Here is a 16,676-nt window from a genome sequence, read left to right as displayed (position 1 = left end):
AAGTCAGTCTTTGTCCCCTCTTTCTGGTAGAAGCAGCTTTTGCAGGTCAACCCAGCTAAAAGCAGTCACAGGCAAAGGGGAGTTACTCCTCCTCCAGCTCTTCTCCTTGGCAGAGGTTCCTCTTGGTTCCAGAAGTAATCTGATTTTCAGGGGTTTTGGGTGCTCTTCTTATACCCGTTTCTGCCTTTGAAGTAGGCACACTTTAAAGAGAAGTCTCTGTTGTTTTCAAGATCCTGCCTTGCCCAGGCCAGGCCCCAGACACACACCAGGGAGTTGGAGACTGCATTGTGTGAGGGCAGGCACAGCCTTTTCAGGTGTTAGTGACCACTCCTCCCCTCTCCTCATCCCAGATGGCCCATCAGGATATGCAGGCTACACCCTAGCTCCCTTTGTGTTACTGTCTAGAGTAGAGGTACAAACAGCTCAACTGTCAAACTGACCCGACAGGGAATCCACAAACAAACAGAGTAACAGAATGGTTTAAGCAAGAAAATACCTACTTTCTAAAAGTGGCATTTTCAAACACACAATCTAAAAACCAACTTCACTAAAAGATATATTTTTAAATTGTGAGTTTAGAGACCCCAAACTCCACATGTCTATCTGCTCCCAAAGGGAATCTGCGTTTTAATAATATTCAGAGGCAGCCCCCATGTTAACCTATGAGAGAGATAGGCCTTGCAACAGTGAAAACCGAATTTGACTGTATTTCACTGTCAGGACATGTAAAACACATAAGTACACACCCCACCTTTAACACACACTGCACCCTGCCCATGGGGCTACCTAGGGCCTACCTTAGGGGTGCCTTACATATATAGAAAGGGAAGGTTTAGGCCTGGCAAGTGGGTACACTTGCCAACTCTTATTGACAGTTTAAAACTGCAATCACAGACACTGCAGTGGCAGGTCTGGGCCAAGCTTACAGGGCTACTAATGTGGGTGGCACAACCAGTGCTGCAGGCCCACTAGTAGCATTTGATTTACAGGCCCTGGGCCCCTCAAGTGCACTTTAGGAGGGGCTTACTAGTAAATCAAATATGCCTATCATGGATAAGCCAATGTACACATATAATTTATACAGGGAACACTTACACTTTAGTACTGGTCAGCAGTGGTCAAGTGTCCAGAGCAAACAAAAACAGCACACAGATGCAACCTGGGAAGTAGAGGCAAAAACTTAGGGGAGACCATGCCAAGGATGCCAAGTCTAACATACTGTCACTCAGGTTACTTTTATTATGGTGGAATTCCACAAACAGCAGAACTATTCCTTAAGATATTTAAGTTTATTGAATGCATATAGGGTTATAGAGGTACAATGGAAAAAGTGTAGGTAGAATCTACAGTTTCACACCACAGATAATGACTTTGTCCTGTTGGTTTTAAACTTTACAGGCCCAAGGCTGAGCAGGGTATCTTTCAAACCACCTAGATCTTACAGGTGAGGCCTCACACGGGAGGGTATTCTAGGGTTGCTTGCGTACTACGAACTTGGGCATTAGGCAGCAGGGACTCCCTCATTCCCTTGGGATATAGCTTCTAAAGTGAATCTCACATATATTCTGTAAATAAGAGATCTGACAGACTCAAACCCCAGACAGTAGTGTATCCTTCAAGGTACACATATCTCAGATAGCTATCCCTCAGGTTTCATGGATTTTACAAGTGTTGGCGTTAGGGAACAGAGCTATCTCAGGTTGCAGAAAACTTTCAGAATCAGACCTCACACACAATAGCTATCCATCAGGTTACACAGACGAAACAGGCTGAACAGTTGACAACAGAGTCATTCTTTTGGTAACAGAAACTTTACAGACAAATACCTGACTTGGAAGAGCAAGGCGTTCATTAATGCTCAACTGTTTTAATCAGGTGTATTATAGGGAAACCATCACCATAGACTGAGATCACAACAACAAGACTGAATTCCTACTAGTTCATCATAACTGCATCTTTACGGATAAAGACACTTGCAGAAAAAACTACCACAAGTGCCATACTGGATACACTCCTTCCCTAAGATCTGTTATGTGTATTTGTAAAGTACACTATCACCTGCAAGGTTATTCTGGTGCTGAACAGGTGTGTGTGCCTAGCCCCGCCTGTGGTGAACTGGTTAATTAAAAAGCTAGTTCCTCAGCTTCTTTCTAAATTCATGAAGAGAGGAGGAGGCTCAGATGTGGAGTGGGAGGTCTTTCCACAATTTTGGAGTAATGTACAACAACGCCCATCCTCCTTATCTGGTACTGTATAGGAGTTAGATGTTTGGGAGTAGGAGTCCTGCAAACTGGAGGTGTTATGGGTGCTTGATGGAAGGATATGCAACTGTTTATGGAGGTTGGTCCGGGTTTGTGTGGTGCCGTGAATGTCTGTGTGAGGAGCTCGAATTGAGCACGTTTGTGTATCATGAGCCAGTGTAGTTCTTTGAGGTGTGGTGCGATGAGGATGAGTATGGCTTCTGAGCTCTGGATAGTTTGTTGTCTTCTAGTGAGTTGTTTGGTGATCCTGGTGTAGAGGGTGTTTGTTCCCATAGTCTAACTTTCTGGTGACTAGAGCATGATTGACAGCTTTTCTAGTGTTGCTAGGAAGTCATGTTAAGATATTCCACCCTTCTTCAGGATTTGGAAGCAAGATGCAGGCACGGCGTTGATTTGTGTGGTCTTGTCCAGTTTGTTGTTGATGATTGTTCTGAGGTTCCTATAGTGGGTTCTGAGAGTAGGTATGGGTATAATTTTGGCAGGCCACCAGCTGGAGTCCCATGGTGAATGAGTTGTTCTTGCAGAAGATAACTACGTATGTCTTGTCAGAGTTGAGTTTGAGACAGTTGGCTTTCATTCAGTTAGTGGCTTTGGTCATACAGGCAGTGAACTTGTTTCTTGTGTTGTGGGTCTTGTCCGAGAGGGAGAGTATGAGTTGTGTGTCTTCTGCGCAGGAGAGGATGCTGATGTTGTGTGCGCTGATGATGTTGACCAGAGGGATCATACAGTATATGACTTGAAGAGAGTAAGGTTGAGCTATGAACCTTAAGGCTCTGCACAAATGAGTTCGCAGGCTTCCAAGGAGTAAGGTGCCGGACTGACAGCTCTCGTCTGAAGACCTCATCCGCAAGATTTACTCTGTCTTTTTCCCTCAGGACAATTATTTTTACATTTCTATACATTGCATAGTTTACTGAAAATATTTCTTCTGTATATCATACATTTCTTTGCACTTTAATGTTTGTCCTGTACCAATTCTACCCCTTTTTTTCAGTGCTTCCCACTTTAATGGATGTAACCTCCGCTCAGCTTGGCTTCTATCTATTTTGCCTTCTATCGTCTTCCGCTATGACTGACCTTGATGGAAATTAAAAAAAAATATATGAACAGCAAAAGTTCTCTGTTATTTTGCTACCAAAATGCACTAACCCAAGTTTGTAAGAAACTACATGTGATGCAGAGAAGTGGGCTTTGGCATAGACTGTGTGGCTTTGAGGTGAGACTGGGATTAAAGTTCAGATTGGTGGCGGGAAAAGTCAATGTATGGCTGGATGCTGCACATAGAGGAGAACTGTGATACAGCGCTCAAGGACTGACTGTGAGGGCATATATTGGAAACAGCAGTGCAGTGATAGGGTGGACGTAAACAAGTGAGTAATATTATTTCCATGGGTAATCAGTTTTAATGATATTTCCTGGTTATTTCCATCACATTCTCTCTAATTGCAATTCTGAAGACCTCTTTAATAAAAGCCTCTTTTTCAGAGTCATTCCATTCCATTCAGATGACGCCTTTAATAAAAAACATCTTTTAAAGGCTTTTTCTGTGAAAGCTTTTTTGAAACTACTACTCAAAGTATAACAAGTCATTTCAACAGAAATCCACCCTGGAGACACCTTCTATGAGAACCAGTTTCAGATATTTGTTCCATGAGCTCTCTTTGCAGAAAACAGCTTTTCATAAGAACCATCTTCTAAAGACCCTTCCAAAAGAAGACTCTTCCGCTGACCAATTCTACACACGCCACATTCAGAAGACCACCTGCAGAACCACCTCTTCATAACATATATTCTAGAATAATTATCCACTAACGATCCTCCCACAAATACTCTCCCTTCCATAGGCAACCTCTTCAAAAGACCTGCTTCAGAGTCCTCTTCAGAAGATGCTGTTGGAAAACACTTTTTTGGTAAATTCTTCCACTAAATCCCATTTCAATTGCTCTGTTCACCCGACTCCTTCTCTGCAAGGCCCTTTCACATGTCTTCTTCTTTTTGAAAGACTCAAAGCGGTTCTTAATTAAGCCCTTTTCAGAACACACTGACAAAATAGTTCCCTTCAATTATTAAGACCAATTATCCCTTCAATAAAATTCTTCCAATACACCTCCTGCCCAAGTACCCTCAGATAATTCCCACTAGAACGCTCTTGGAAGATCCTGCACCTAGAGCCCTTTTCACAAGTACTCTCCCTGCAATTCCTTAGAGCCTTTTCACCCCAACAGGACAATTCGTCTGCTAACCACTTCCACAGAGGCTAGAAAAGAAATTCACTTCAGAAACGCCCTGCTACACCTGCATTCTTCTGAATATCCCTTCCTCAAGAACACCCCTGACACAAGAACCTTATTCAGAAGTCCCCACTGAGAAGATACATCCTCAGAAGATCACTTCAGCAGGAGCCCTTGTCTACTGGCCCCTTTCATAAAAGCTCCCTTCTATGAATGCCATTTTCAGAAGATCCCTCTTACAATAAACATCTTAAGAAGGATATCTATAAAGGAATATACCTCTGTAAACTCCTTCATCAAGATCCTTCAGCAGAAGACATTGCAACCCAACAGAAAAATAATTGGTGGGCATCACAATGCAGAACAGCTAGACCCCCAAGGCAAATTACAGAAAAAGAGTTAAACTTTCACCCACCAAGCTTCTACAAGAACAACATTCTTAGAACCCAGGAAATGTTGCCATATGTTTGCCATGCCCAGAAAATCTGGCTGAAGAGACTACCAGTAAGTATAATTCCTATCACCAGTAAAGAAGAGGCATTGCATCCAGTTGTTGGGCTAGCACTAGATTCCAGGCTACCCTAGTTACTACACAGAGGTAAACAGTATTATTGATGAAAGAATTTCTATGTGGTATTCTTTTAGCATATTTTTTCAGAAGCTGCAGTTCATAAACTGTGAATTGCTAAAGCATATTTCATGCAATGCACTCATGGATGGGAAACAGCCTTTATAATGCTGCTTTTACTACAGAGTGCCTTTACCTTGCATGCCTTTACCACACAGGTAAGCTTTTGTGCCTTTACCAGACATGGTAAGTTATTAAGGTATATATATGGGGTTTAGGAGTGGGAAGTGATAAATGATGGAAAGAGTAATTTTAGGGTTTAGGAAAGGGTACCAGTATAGGATGGCAAGGGTAATCTTAGCGTTTAGGCGTGGGTAATGGTAAAGTGTGATGAGGGCAAATTGAGGGTTTAGGGGGTGATACAGGTAATTTTAGGGTTTAGTATTCATGGTAGGGTTATCGTTTATTCAAGAAGCTGAGTTTAAGCTCTTTGATTTGTGACAAATGGAATAAAAGAAGAAAGAAAACATAGGATTGTGTGTCTTACTTTATTTCACTGTTTCTCATCTGCCATACAATGTCAACTCTACTACAGATTGTGTACCCTGTGTATACTTCTTATTTGTTTGGGGAGGAGGTAAGTCCGTTTCAATGGGGTTGGTGTAATACAGAGTTCAGAGCCTTGGAGTTAAAGTGGTACGCTTAAGTCCACACCCATGACTAGAAAAGGTAACATATGTTGGGTAACATTGTTTGAGAATTATGCAATGGTCCCATAGAAGATTCTATAAATTTGAAATAAATCAGCCATCAGCGAGAGAGCCAAGAACTCTTTTGATCGCCACCACCGCAAGAGTACCATTTTTGTTATCAAATTGCATCACTGGCACAGTACTGACAAGACACAGTCATACTGTGGGGCACACATTGTGCCACAACTGCAACACTGCCTTTAATTTTCAAGCTTCGTCCAACAAAGAGATGAATAATAAACTGAAAGATGTGAGGGGAGGCAGTAAATCATAAATCTGCAGAAGGAATAAAGCATCCTTCAGAATGAACATTACTGAAGAGCCATAGCTTTTCATTACAAAATGCCTCTGTGGATTATGGCTGATACATTCCCCGGGAATAGAAAACCATTATGGATCGTGGGACCTTGGATGACAGAAAATCCTTCCAAATACGTGCTAGGCTACATGTCTTCCACTGTTTCTGCCTTAGCACCTGTTTCTAGGTGAAAATGATTTGCAAATAGAGGTAGAGAAGTCTAAGTAGTCACCCTACAAAGGCACCAAAAGGTGTAGGTGGGAATATCGAATATACACACACATACATACATATATCCATTTCACCAAACAAAGGGGCGCGCAAATGGTTTAGTTAACAACACAGCAAAGAAACAGATTTTGACCAATGCGTTTCGGCATCAAGCCTTCCTCAATGCTGAAAGACGACCATATCTCAGACATTCATATAAACGAGGCAGAGTCACTTTCTTCCAGCAGTCTGATGATAAAAACAGAGGATGCACTAGCTCAGCAAAGTGCTGCTACTAACGGTCTCCCCCAAGCCATATTTAAGGCGGATCTCGATTATTGGTCAGCCACTCTGTCAATATTATATGCTGAAGTCGAACGTAACAGTACCATTCCTGATAGTTGGAAAGGATCCATCATTAATCCTATATACAAAGGAGGGAGCAGGGCAAACCCAGCTAGCTATAGGCTGATAGTTCTAATTGACAGTGAGGTCAAATACTTTGCCTCTTTAATCCTAGCAGACCTGCTCACCTGGTCTAATCTAAATAACCTGGTCCCTATGAATCAAACTGGTTTCCGGAAGGGCTACGGCACAGTGACTAACATTATTGCGCTAGGAGACATAGCCAACCGAGCAAAGTGCTTAAAGAAAAATTTACATATATGTTTTGTGGATTTCAAAAGTGCTTTTGATTGTGTGGACAGAGCAATTCTCTGGAACAAACTACGGAGTTGGGGTTTGCAAGAACGAATTTTGAGGTGCATAGAATTGCTGTATGATAAAACTTGGGTACGAATCAAGGTAGCAGACCGCTCAAAAGTTTCCAGGAGAATACCAACAAATATAGGATTAAAGCAAGGCTGCGTGTTGGCCCCGCACCTCTTTAACCTCTTCATGGCAGATCTCTCTGCAAAACTAGACGCAACCAACTCGCATTCCCCAAGGATGGGAAGTCTGGCTATAACACATCTATTGTATGCTGATGACATTGTTCTGTTAAGCCACACAAAAATAGGGTTGCAACGGCTGGTTAGTGCCTTGAGCGAATTTGCAAAGACAAACAAACTAGAGGTTAACACTTCAAAGACAAAAACAATGTCAATAGGCTGCTCTTTGAATCCTGCAAATAAAATAAAATTGAACGGTATCACTCTTGATACGATCTGCAGCTACAAATATCTTGGATTTACTGTAGACAATAAGATTAATTTTGTGCCGCAAAACCAGTATATTCTACAGAAGTGCAAAGCCTTGGCGTTCGCTTTCTGCACTCTTGCTCAAAGATTAAAGGGCCCATATTATAAACCACTAATGTCGGTTATGTCGGCTAAATTCCTTCCAGCAATTACATACGGAAGCGCAGCCCAATACGGAAAAGATGCTAGCCTTCTGGAAAGGCAACAAATAAAAATCTATAAGCAAGTCTTCAATCTTCCTCGCTCTGCTTCCCCTGCACAGATAAGGCTGGAATTTGGTCTAACACAACAGCAGCTCGACAGGAAGGCCCACACAATAAAGATCTGGTACAAAATAAGTAAAAGCACTGTCAGCCCGCTAGTAGTGGCACTATGGAATTCAGTAAACGGCAATCTTAATTCAGTATACAAGAGGTACCGGAACAACTCCTTGCAAGAGACGAAAACAAAGTACCTATGGGATTCCAACATGTCGTATTCCCTTTTGTGTCGAGCGATAAAAAAGGAAATAAGTATCCAATCTTTTCTAGATGATAAAGCTAAACTTGCGCAACGCTCACACGCCTGGCTGGTAATGCATACTTATACCACCATGGCCCCATCACAATACCTGGCCGCAACCTTCGCACTTCACATCAATCATCGCTTTTTAACTCTGCGTTTGGGAGCATCTCCTGCTAGAGCGGATCAACCATCGTGGAAGAATAGAGGAGAGACTTCCTGCAGGCTATGTAAAGGCCCGAAAGAAGATATGGTTCACCTGATTTGTATTTGTCCAGCCTTAAAGGAAGCCCACAGACAACTATTAAAACCGCTTTTTATGAGAAATGGGACTTGTTCCTGTCGGTCAGCGGTGATGTCAATGTTTGATCCTAATGATGCACAATCAATATGCAAATTTATCAAATTCTTGACTGCACACACCAAAGACGTAAACCTGCTATCCGGGATGCATGCTTAATCACGCACTTTTTGCAACTTAGAGTTAAGAAACTGATTTTAGATCCTCGCATGGTTTCATGGCCAAGGAATTAACGTAATTTTATAGAATTTTAGAGATTTTTATCTTTAAATATGTTGTATTATGAGATGATTGTTATGGTTTTTATTAACCAAACAATAAAGATTATTATTATTATTGGTTAAAAAAAAGTCTATTACCTTCTATGGACAGAGGATCACAGATTGGACTATTGGACCATTTTTGTTATCAAATTGCATCACTGGCACAGTACTGACAAGACACGATCATACTGTGGGGCACACATTGTGCCACAACTACATCACTGCCTTTAATTTTCAAGCTTCGTCCAACAAAGAGATGAATAATAAACTGAAAGATGTGAGGGAAGGCAGTAAATCATAAATCTGCAGAAGGAATAAAGCATCCTTCAGAATGAACATTACTGAAGAGCCATAGCTTTTCATGACAAAATGCCTCTGTGGATTATGGCTGATACATTCCCCGGGAATAGCAAACCATTATGGATCGTGGGACCTTGGATGACAGAAAATCCTTCCAAATACATGCTAGGCTACATGTCTTCCACTGTTTCTGCCTTAGCACCTGTTTCTAGGTGAAAATGATTTGCAAATAGAGGTAGAGAAGTCTAAGTAGTCACCCTACAAAGGGACCAAAAGGTGTAGGTGGGAATATCGAATATACACACACATACATACATATATCCATTTCACCAAACAAAGGGGCGCGCAAATGGTTTAGTTAACAACACAGCAAAGAAACAGATTTTGACCAATGCGTTTCGGCATCAAGCCTTCCTCAATGCTGAAAGACGACCATATCTCAGACATTCATATAAACGAGGCAGAGTCACTTTCTTTGAGCAGTCTGATGATAAAAACAGAGGATGCACTAGCTCAGCAAAGTGCTGCTACTAACGGTCTCCCCCAAGCCATATTTAAGCTGGATCTTGATTATTGGTCAGCCACTCTGTCAATATTATATGCTGAAGTCGAACGTAACAGTACCATTCCTGATAGTTGGAAAGGATCCATCATTAATCCTATATACAAAGGAGGGAGCAGGGCAAACCCAGCTAGCTATAGGCTGATAGTTCTAATTGACAGTGAGGTCAAATACGTTGCCTCTTAAATCCTAGCAGACCTGCTCACCTGGTCTAATCTAAATAACCTGGTCCCTATGAATCAAACTGGTTTCCAGAAGGGCTACGGCACAGTGACTAACATTATTGAGCTAGGAGATATAGCCAACCGAGCAAAGTGCTTAAAGAAAAATTTACATATATGTTTTGTGGATTTCAAAAGTGCTTTTGATTGTGTGGACAGAGCAATTCTCTGGAACAAACTACGGAGTTGGGGTTTGCAAGAACGAATTTTGAGGTGCATAGAATTGCTGTACGATAAAACTTGGGTACAAATCAAGGTAGCAGACGGCTCAAAAGTTTCCAGGAGAATACCAACAAATATAGGATTAAAGCAAGGCTGCGTGTTGGCCCAGCACCTCTTTAACCTCTTCATGGCAGATCTTTCTGCAAAACTAGACGCAACCAACTCGCATTCCCCAAGGATGGGAAGTCTGGCTATAACACATCTATTGTATGCTGATGACATTGTTCTGTTAAACCACACAAAAATAGGGTTGCAACGGCTGGTTAGTGCCTTGAGCAAATTTGCAAAGACAAACAAACTAGAGGTTAACACTTCAAAGACAAAAACAATGTCAATAGGCTGCTCTTTGAATCCTGCAAATAAAATAAAATTGAACGGTATCACTCTTGATACGATCTGCAGCTACAAATATCTTGGATTTACTGTAGACAATAAGATCAATTTTGTGCCGCAAAACCAGTATATTCTACAGAAGTGCAAATCCTTGGCGTTCGCTTTCTGCACTCTTGCTAAAAGATTAAAGGGCCCATCATATAAACCACTAATGTCGGTTATGTCGGCTAAATTCCTTCCAGCAATTACATACGGAAGCGCAGCCCAATACGGGAAAGATGCTAGCCTTCTGGAAAGGCAACAAATAAAAATCTATAAGCAATCCTCAATCTTCCTCGCTCTGCTTCCCCTGCACAGATAAGGCTGGAATTTGGTCTAACACAACAGCAGCTCGACAGGAAGGCCCACACAATAAAGATCTGGTACAAAATTAGTAAAAGCACTGTCAGCCCGCTAGTAGTGGCACTATGGAATTCAGTAAACGGCAATCCTAATTCAGTATACAAGAGGTACCGGAACAACTCCTTGCAAGAGACGAAAACAAAGTACCTATGGGATTCCAACATGTCGTATTCCCTTTTGTGTCGAGCGATAAAAAAGGAAATAAGTATCCAATCTTTTCTAGATGATAAAGCTAAACTTGCGCAACGCTCACACGCCTGGCTGGTAATGCATACTTATACCACCATGGCCCCATCACAATACCTGGCCGCAACCTTCGCACTTCACATCAATCATCGCTTTTTAACTCTGCGTTTGGGAGCATCTCCTGCTAGAGCGGATCAACCATCGTGGAAGAATAGAGGAGAGACTTCCTGCAGGCTATGTAAAGGCCCGAAAGAAGATATGGTTCACCTGATTTGTATTTGTCCAGCCTTAAAGGAAGCCCACAGACAACTATTAAAACCGCTTTTTATGAGAAATGGGACTTGTTCCTGTCGGTCAGCGGTGATGTCAATGTTTGATCCTAATGATGCACAATCAATATGCAAATTTATCAAATTCTTGACTGCACACACCAAAGACGTAAACCTGCTATCCGGGATGCATGCTTAATCACGCACTTTTTGCAACTTAGAGTTAAGAAACTGATTTTAGATCCTCGCATGGTATCATGGCCAAGGAATTTACGTAATTTTATAGAATTTTAGAGATTTTTATCTTTAAATATGTTGTATTATGAGATGATTGTTATGGTTTTTATTAACTAAACAATAAAGATTATTATTATTATTAGTTAAAAAAAAGTCTATTACCTTCTATGGACAGAGGATCACAGATTGGACTATTGGACCATTTTTGTTATCAAATTGCATCACTGGCACAGTACTGACAAGACACGATCATACTGTGGGGCACACATTGTGCCACAACTACATCACTGCCTTTAATTTTCAAGCTTCGTCCAACAAAGAGATGAATAATAAACTGAAAGATGTGAGGGAAGGCAGTAAATCATAAATCTGCAGAAGGAATAAAGCATCCTTCAGAATGAACATTACTGAAGAGCCATAGCTTTTCATGACAAAATGCCTCTGTGGATTATGGCTGATAGATTCCCCGGGAATAGCAAACCATTATGGATCGTGGGACCTTGGATGACAGAAAATCCTTCCAAATACGTGCTAGGCTACATGTCTTCCACTGTTTCTGCCTTAGCACCTGTTTCTAGGTGAAAATGATTTGCAAATAGAGGTAGAGAAGTCTAAGTAGTCACCCTACAAAGGGACCAAAAGGTGTAGGTGGGAATATCGAATATACACACACATACATACATATATCCATTTCACCAAACAAAGGGGCGCGCAAATGGTTTAGTTAACAACACAGCAAAGAAACAGATTTTGACCAATGCGTTTCGGCATCAAGCCTTCCTCAATGCTGAAAGACGACCATATCTCAGACATTCATATAAACGAGGCAGAGTCACTTTCTTTGAGCAGTCTGATGATAAAAACAGAGGATGCACTAGCTCAGCAAAGTGCTGCTACTAACGGTCTCCCCCAAGCCATATTTAAGCTGGATCTTGATTATTGGTCAGCCACTCTGTCAATATTATATGCTGAAGTCGAACGTAACAGTACCATTCCTGATAGTTGGAAAGGATCCATCATTAATCCTATATACAAAGGAGGGAGCAGGGCAAACCCAGCTAGCTATAGGCTGATAGTTCTAATTGACAGTGAGGTCAAATACTTTGCCTCTTAAATCCTAGCAGACCTGCTCACCTGGTCTAATCTAAATAACCTGGTCCCTATGAATCAAACTGGTTTCCAGAAGGGCTACGGCACAGTGACTAACATTATTGAGCTAGGAGATATAGCCAACCGAGCAAAGTGCTTAAAGAAAAATTTACATATATGTTTTGTGGATTTCAAAAGTGCTTTTGATTGTGTGGACAGAGCAATTCTCTGGAACAAACTACGGAGTTGGGGTTTGCAAGAACGAATTTTGAGGTGCATAGAATTGCTGTATGATAAAACTTGGGTACAAATCAAGGTAGCAGACGGCTCAAAAGTTTCCAGGAGAATACCAACAAATATAGGATTAAAGCAAGGCTGCGTGTTGGCCCAGCACCTCTTTAACCTCTTCATGGCAGATCTTTCTGCAAAACTAGACGCAACCAACTCGCATTCCCCAAGGATGGGAAGTCTGGCTATAACACATCTATTGTATGCTGATGACATTGTTCTGTTAAACCACACAAAAATAGGGTTGCAACGGCTGGTTAGTGCCTTGAGCGAATTTGCAAAGACAAACAAACTAGAGGTTAACACTTCAAAGACAAAAACAATGTCAATAGGCTGCTCTTTGAATCCTGCAAATAAAATAAAATTGAACGGTATCACTCTTGATACGATCTGCAGCTACAAATATCTTGGATTTACTGTAGACAATAAGATCAATTTTGTGCCGCAAAACCAGTATATTCTACAGAAGTGCAAATCCTTGGCGTTCGCTTTCTGCACTCTTGCTAAAAGATTAAAGGGCCCATCATATAAACCACTAATGTCGGTTATGTCGGCTAAATTCGTTCCAGCAATTACATACGGAAGCGCAGCCCAATACGGGAAAGATGCTAGCCTTCTGGAAAGGCAACAAATAAAAATCTATAAGCAATCCTCAATCTTCCTCGCTCTGCTTCCCCTGCACAGATAAGGCTGGAATTTGGTCTAACACAACAGCAGCTCGACAGGAAGGCCCACACAATAAAGATCTGGTACAAAATAAGTAAAATCACTGTCAGCCCGCTAGTAGTGGCACTATGGAATTCAGTAAACGGCAATCCTAATTCAGTATACAATAGGTACCTGAACAACTCCTTGCAAGAGACGAAAACAAAGTACCTATGGGATTCCAACATGTTGTATTCCCTTTTGTGTCGAGCGATAAAAAAGGAAATAAGTATCCAATCTTTTCTAGATGATAAAGCTAAACTTGTGCAACGCTCACACGTCTGGCTGGTAATGCATACTTATACCACCATGGCCCCATCACAATAACTGGCCGCAACCTTCGCACTTCACATCAAGCATCGCTTTTTAACTCTGCGTTTGGGAGCATCTCCTGCTAGAGCGGATCAACAATCGTGGAAGAATAGAGGAGAGACTTCCTGCAGGCTATGTAAAAGCCCGAAAGAAGATATGGTTCACCTGATTTGTATTTGTCCAGCCTTAAAGGAAGCCCACAGACAACTATTAAAACCACTTTTTATGAGAAATGGGACTTGTTCCTGTCAGTCAGCGGTGATGTCAATGTTTGATCCTAATGATGCACAATCAATATGCAAATTTATCAAATTCTTGACTGCACACACCAAAGACGTAAACCTGCTATCCGGGATGCATGCTTAATCATGCACTTTTTGCACCTTAGAGTTTAGAAACTGAATCTAGGGCCATATGTACAAACACTTTTTCCCATAGACAGAGAATGGGGAAAAACCTTTGCTACATCTGTCCCCTAGATCCTCGCATGGTTTCATGGCCAAGGAATTTACGTAATTTTATAGAATTTTTGAGATTTTTATCTTTAAATATGTTGTATTATGAGATGATTGTTATGGTTTTTATAAACTAAACAATAAAGATTATTATTATTATTGGTTAAAAAAAAGTCTATTACCTTCTATGGACAGAGGATCACATATTGGACTACAGGATATACATTCAAGAGGAACTGGAGTTATATTGATTGACTTGTAGTCTACAGATTGTGGACTTTGGGAGTCTTACTTTTGAATGGAACTTCATAGGAATAGACACTAGTTTCTGTATTTCTTGTGTTTTGACATTGATCTACAAAATTGCTCTGGGTATCCTATACTGTTTTTTCCTTTGGATCTTGCAATGTAATTTGTAGAATTTTCATATAATTTTCAACAATATTAAAGTCATTAATTGATTGAATTGAACACTCATATGTCTTCACATGACTGATGATAGTCTTTTCGATGATTTATTACTGTTTTATGAAATATATTTCCCTAAATGGTCCTGTAAGGTACTATATTTAAACTTTGTAAATTTAATTTTTGAGTGCTCCACTATTACTTAATGTTTACTAATCAACATGAGTCCACATCTCCTTGTCCATATTGAACCCCTTAAGGCTTTTAGTTTGCATTTCAATAATATGCTGTGATTCAAGTTTTCTCATTTTGTGTTTTCTGCCCTCACCCCGCTCATGCTTAGGGACCTGAACCACACAGAAGAACCGCAGCAGGTTTCTATTACTCTTATGTGTTGTCCTGAAATGAAGTGCCACTGGGTATGCTGGATGACCGTTTGCTATTGGGCACATATGCTTTAACAAACTGTTTTTAACTGCCTTCACCGTGCTGCCCACATATTTCATATCACACGGGCAAATTAAGCAATACACCATGTGGTCAGAGTTGCAAGTCAACAACTTAGTAATGGGTTTCTTCCCTTTTAGCCCTGGAACCTCATATTCCCTCACTTTTCCACTATATTTACAGGTCTTGCAATAAATGCATGGATATAAAAGAGTGATCTTAGACTCATCAATCTTAGACTCGGAGTAATGACTATGCACCAGCATGTCCTTAGGGGAAGTGCTCCTCCTGTAGGGCACCTGTGAAGACAATGATATACTTGCTCCCATGTCTTGATATGTCTTTAATATCTTCCTGTGCTTCCTAAGTATACCATAAAACAATGTAGCCTCATTTGAAAAATTAGTGATCAACCACATGTATCCTCCTTCCTCTTTTTGCTGGAGCCAGATTCTATTAATAATTAATGACTGTCATATGCACAACTCTCTTTTTGGTTTGGTTAAAAATGGATTCTGAATACCCACATGCTAAGAATCGTGTCATGGTGTCTTGCGCTGCCTGCACAAAATCTGTGCCTGGTGCACAATTGCACCTAACAGCAAGAAGTTCCCCAAAAGGGATACTTCAAATCAAATTGTGTTGGTGCTGGCTCCTCGTATATAACACAGAATTGCCAGTCATGGGCTTTCTGTAGAGTTTTTTGTGCTGATCGTTCCCATACAAACACCCATAGGTCTAAAAAGGTTACTCCTACATCACTAATCGGACTACAAAAATGCAAAATCAAAGAATTGTTATTCAATTTCTTAATGTAGATTTCAGCCATTTCTTAATTCCTCTCCATATCCAAAATAAATCATCAATGTAGCGTACCCACAGGACTCGATAGCAGTGGACATTTTTGGGTCCACGTCTTTGAGTCTAGTAAGAAGAGATGTGGGGCAGGGGAATAGTGTTAAACCCCTGGATAAGTTAAAGGAACTGTTTCAGACATTGGAACGGACATTTGACAAGGAGATTAGGAAGTGGTGGGAAGCCACTTCCTCACAGAAATGCCTAGTGGTGGACAGAATACCACAGAGTCTAACGATCTATACAATTGTTTCTTATAAAAACCCTGACCCAGAGCACTTAGGGGAATGGGCAGAATTTACCACTGTTCAGCAAAGAGCATGGTGAAAATATTAGTGAAATATGCAATGAGTAACAGAGAGGCTTTTGGCTGAAATCAAAAGGATTGAGGAAGCAATAGCACAAGACAGACAAATCCACTGCAGAGACTTTACGGCAACAGATAAGAACTACGCTGATGGCCTATGAAAACAAAAATCAAACAACTGAAACTGTCCAAATCCATGAGGGACAAACAAGATTATGAATTAGGTTGGTTGTTGACCTGTGAAAGACGATACGACATGCCAAGGAGACAACTTCACCAAGCCACTAATTTGTAGGTAACAGCAGCCTGGGACACACTGAAGTCAGAGGCAGACACAGATTTGTCCAAGGGTGAAAGTTCTAGACAGATAGCACAACCTAGTACAAGCCAGGGTGGAAATTCTTTCCTAGGATTATCAACTGATATGACAGACTCTAAGAAACACACTTCTGTGAATGCATCCACTGGAAGCCAAAATAGAAGAACAAGAAGGA

This window comes from Pleurodeles waltl, chromosome 7 (assembly GCF_031143425.1).
Source record: "Pleurodeles waltl isolate 20211129_DDA chromosome 7, aPleWal1.hap1.20221129, whole genome shotgun sequence".
Classification (NCBI taxonomy): Eukaryota; Metazoa; Chordata; class Amphibia; order Caudata; family Salamandridae; genus Pleurodeles; species Pleurodeles waltl.
This window is presented reverse-complemented; position numbering follows the sequence as displayed.